Consider the following 4,551-nt stretch of genomic DNA (forward strand, 5'->3'; position numbering starts at 1 on the left):
AGCGCAGCCCGGCCGCCCGCGGCTCCACACCGTGTCTCGACGGGCGCGGTGGCAGCGCCGCATGCCCGCGGGCGGCGGCCTCGCCCCCCCCGGCTGCGGGCGCGACGGCGGGGGCTGCGAGGGCAGCGGAGCCGCCCCGCCGGGCCGTGCCTTCACACGCAGCCCGCCGCAGCAAGTTTGCAGCAGCCGCCGCCGCGGGTGCAGAAGGAGGAGGAGGGTCCGCGGGAGGCAGGGGGGGAGACCACCTCCCATTGCGCCCAGCCGCGGGCCATGCTGTCGGGGCCCGGCCTCCGCCCAGCGCCGGCAGCCGCGGGCAGGGACCGGTGCGAGTGAGCAGCGAGCAGCCGCCGCCCCTTATATAGCGGGCGGCGCGGCGCGGCTCCGCCGGCACCGAGCAACCGGTGCCGCTCTCGGGCGGGTTGCCCGCCCGCCTGCCCGCGGAGGAGGAGCCGCCGCCGCCTCTCTCGGCCCTCCCTCCCGCACCCACGAGCCGTCCGACGGGGGGGGCTCGGCGCGCTCCGGCCCCGCGCACCGCCCCACCGCCCTCCCCCCGCCCCTGCCCCTGCAGGCGTCGGGAGGAGCCCGAGCTCGCCCCCCGCCCAGGCGGGGAGCAGCCCCTCCCCTTCCAGCCCGACGAGGGATGCCACGGCACGGGCGGATGCAGGTGTTCCTTGGTCCTGCCGGTTTTCTCATCCTATCTCGCACCGTGCCCGCTACGCCGTGGGGCTGGGCGATGCCAGGCTCCCCAAGGAGCCCGGCGTGGCCGGGGTGTACTGCCCGCCGCCACGTCCCTCGGCGGCATTACAAGTGCCGCTCGGTGCCGGTACTGGCCGTGCGGGAAAGACCGGGGTGACCAAGACGATGCGCGACAGGGGCGCAGCCAGAGCGGACAGGCATCTCGGGCCATCCGCCCTGACCGCCGGGCGAGGGGCTACGCAGCGCAGCGAGCCCCGCTGCAGCAGGGGTGCGCGGCCCACCGCATCACATCGCCTGTTTTACAGTTCTAGTAATCCCGTGTCTTCTGGGCTCAGGCTTTCTTATCATATCCCTCTTCTTTTTATATATTTTCCTTTATTTTTCTGATGTGCTTGGAGAGGCACGCCCGCGGCTGAGCAGCCCTGATGTGCCCCACGGGCTCCTCCGGCGCTCGGCAGGCGGGGACAGGAGCAGCGGGAGCACACATTTGTCCAGGTCCCGCAGCTCCTGCCAGCGTTTGTTCTCAGCAGCCGCAGGAAAGTTTTGCACACAAAGGGAAGTGCGAGCTTGCTTTTTGCTGGGTCAGGATAATTCCAAGCTCGGTGAGATGTCTATGCTCCAGCCCGATTAAATCTCCCGAAGATACCACGAGAAATTCAGTTGAGGAAAAAAGCGTTTTCAGTCTGCGAGCATGTTTGTGCACATCTCCACGTGCTGCTATATGCCTGAGTTCCCTGTAAACTCTAAGGACTTCCCTCTTGGATATCTCCTCCTGGCTGGTTTCCTCTGTGGTGGAAAAGCAAACAGTTACCCTGTGGTTCCGTCCTTTCTGGGCTACACTCAGCACCACACAGCTATGGGCACTGCAGTGTTCTGCCTGGGACATCGAGCTTATGGGCAGGGTGAGAAACCTCTGTGCCCTGTTGGTCACCCTTGAACCAGAGGCACTGGCTCACCTGAGAGGATGCAGATCAAGGAAGTACCACAAGAGAAGGCTGGAGGGGACCCACTGTGGCCCAGAGGGGTTAGGAAACTCTAGGAAGAGAAGCATTGAACTGAAGAAGAGCCAGGGCTGCGCAGCAGTGTGGGAAAGCCAGAGCCCTGCACAGACAGCCCCTTCCTCCCTGCTTCAGCACAGGGCAAGGTGCCCTGATCTTGAGATGTGCTAAGACCCACAGATCTCCTGAGATTAAAAAAAAAAAAAAAAACCAGTGGTGGTGCTTGAGATTTTGTAAACTCTGTCCCAGATCTTTAGTTAGACTCTCTCAAGAAGTGATGTAGGATTAAAGAAAGTGTGGCAGTCAAGGTTTGCTTACATTCACTGAACTGACAGGAAGATAAAATGTCAATAAGCCTTTCTGTTTTCCTGAGAGGGCATGGGGATAGGGTTTGGTCTGTTTTTATTTTGTGGTGCCTCCTTGTGTTCAAGCAGGCACCACCTCCTTTCCATGCCTGGTAATTGGTTAGAGCCTCTAAACTTTACTGCATTAAATATAATAATACAGAGCTGTCTCCATTCTTCTCATCTCTTTGATAGGCAGAGATTTCATAATCCTGGCTTCTAATACACTGTGATATTGCTTTTGCTTCTGCTCAACATTTCTGGCTTAATTTAGTTGTGCTTAAGTTGGCGACTGCCCTCAAGCCTCTGTAGCTCAACATTCTTCCCAAATAGGGCTATGTATCTGAGAGGGATTTAAATTTAAAACACCAATAATAACAAGAGGAAAACCTAGCCCTTCATTCAGTTTTGGAACAGTTTGCCTCTTGTGCAAAGGCTCTTCTGATAAAATTATAGAGCTTCCAAGGGCAATGTTCTAGCCCTAGCCACTGCTAGCAGCGATGGGGTGCAGTGTAGACAATTATTATGTGAATTATGTGAATTATGGCCACCCTACTAATGTCACTGTTTATCCTCATTCTAAAATATTTGTGTTCAGTGCACAGCTTTTGCTGTTGCCCTTCTCCATTAATTCTGAGTCATTATTCATCAGTAATCATCATTCATTGCTTCCCTCTTTGTCTTGCCAAGAAGATGATTTTTTCCTCCCTCATTTGTTTTCTTCCATTGTGCTCGCTGGTTTCCCACTCAGTTCTGTAGCACTGCTGTGAGTGGTCAGCAAAATGTTCACCCAGCACATGACAGGTCTAGCTGTGGTGACCTCACCTGACTTCCTATAAGGACCACCTGGTCTTCCTGGGCAGGTTCAGTAAGCATTCCCCATGCATCTCTCTAGGGCCTCAGGCTTGGGTTTTGAACAGCTGCAGGAAGAAAATAAAGCCAGCTTCCTAAGAGTGCTTCATGTCATGGTGCTGCCATCACTGCTGGAGGAGCAGGCAGAAAACGTGTCCCCACCCAGGCACTGGAACTGCTGCTTGCTTTAGGCTGTGCATGCTGGTTCCAAGGATTTGTGTCACAACAAGGGATGCTCAGGTTCTAAAAGACTGCTCTTCCTCTCTGCACTGCCAGGCTGTACATAGACCCCTGTCACAACTGGACTTCCAAAGGCCAAGGCTTGATGAAAGCACTGGATTCTTCCTAGATCACCAATAAGTACTGGAGTCTTGGAGTGCCAGTCAGACACGTATTGTGAATCATATGTATTATCACATGAAGGATCATATTTCACTGCTGTGCTGTTGCCCAGAAGCTTGCATTTCATTGTTTATTTTCTCCTCTCCTAACTGGATCTGAAAAGATGCTTATGAGAAGAGATCTTATTTCCTGAAGCTTTTGGCTTCTGTGCAGAGGCAGGCATAAAATTAATTTCTTTCTGCTGGCATAAGACTGTTGATACTTCTTATATCCAGATTTTGATGTACTAAAATACCCAAATATAGAAACTGCAATGAAAACTGAACCTATTATTGGTTTATTGCTTCACAGACTGCCCATGTATGGCGTAAATATCTTATAAATAAATTAGAGAGGGAAGACAGACACATAGAAACAAACCTAAGTATAGAAAGGAAAAGTCCTCATTGTACAGTCAGATCTCTCTTGGCCACACATAATGTTGTGTGGGTTTTGGCTTTTGGATCTTTTAGGTATATTTGAACACGGGGCTCAGTGCACAATATAAACTTCACCTCTGCTCTCGACTCAGGTGGTAAGCCGTGTGTAATGGCATCTGTAGCCTCCTGTACTGTGATGAGATTCATACTCATGTTTTAAATAATGAAATTCTGAGTCCTTCTGTTAGCAAAGATAACCTTCGCTATGTAAATCAACACAGTGGTATTTTGTTGAGTTTGCCAACAGACAAATAACACTAATGTCTGTGTGAAGTTTCTCAATGTTAACTTTGAAATACAGCTAAGGCCATTTAAATGTCATCACTTTTAAGTCACTAGTCAAAATAAAATCACCCAGCTTGAGTTACTGATATTTAATTATAAGGAACAGCTGGGCCTAGTTTTGATTTTTACTCTAAGGACCCAGACAGAGAAACAAGCACATGGGCTCAGAAGGCACAAATACACACTGAGTTTCTCAACCCATACTGGTCAGGGACAGTTGCTGAAAAATACACTCAGATACCCTCCGAAGAGTATTCAATTACCCTGAGTAGGCAACTGAGGTCAAGCAAAAAAAACCCCTCCAGTTCTCCCTTACAGTGGCTCTAGCAGTTAATCTCCACTCACTGCACTGATCCTGACACATTTCGGTTGTGGTGGTGTTGAGGTTGGTGGAAGTCGAGGTTGGTGTCTGCTCCTCATTCATCTACAAGGAATTTGATTTTTAACAATGTTCCTGGAGATACTCCACAGGAAACCACTTCAATCCTGCCTTGTCTCCTCTCCTTCCACGCTGGCCATAATTCTCCTGCTTTGTTACAAATCAGAAGAATTGAC

The sequence above is a fragment of the Corvus kubaryi genome, unplaced genomic scaffold (genome assembly GCF_017639235.1).
Source record: "Corvus kubaryi isolate FWS band 111438036 unplaced genomic scaffold, C.kubaryi_AGA036_p1.0 split3-73, whole genome shotgun sequence".
Lineage (NCBI taxonomy): Eukaryota > Metazoa > Chordata > Aves > Passeriformes > Corvidae > Corvus > Corvus kubaryi.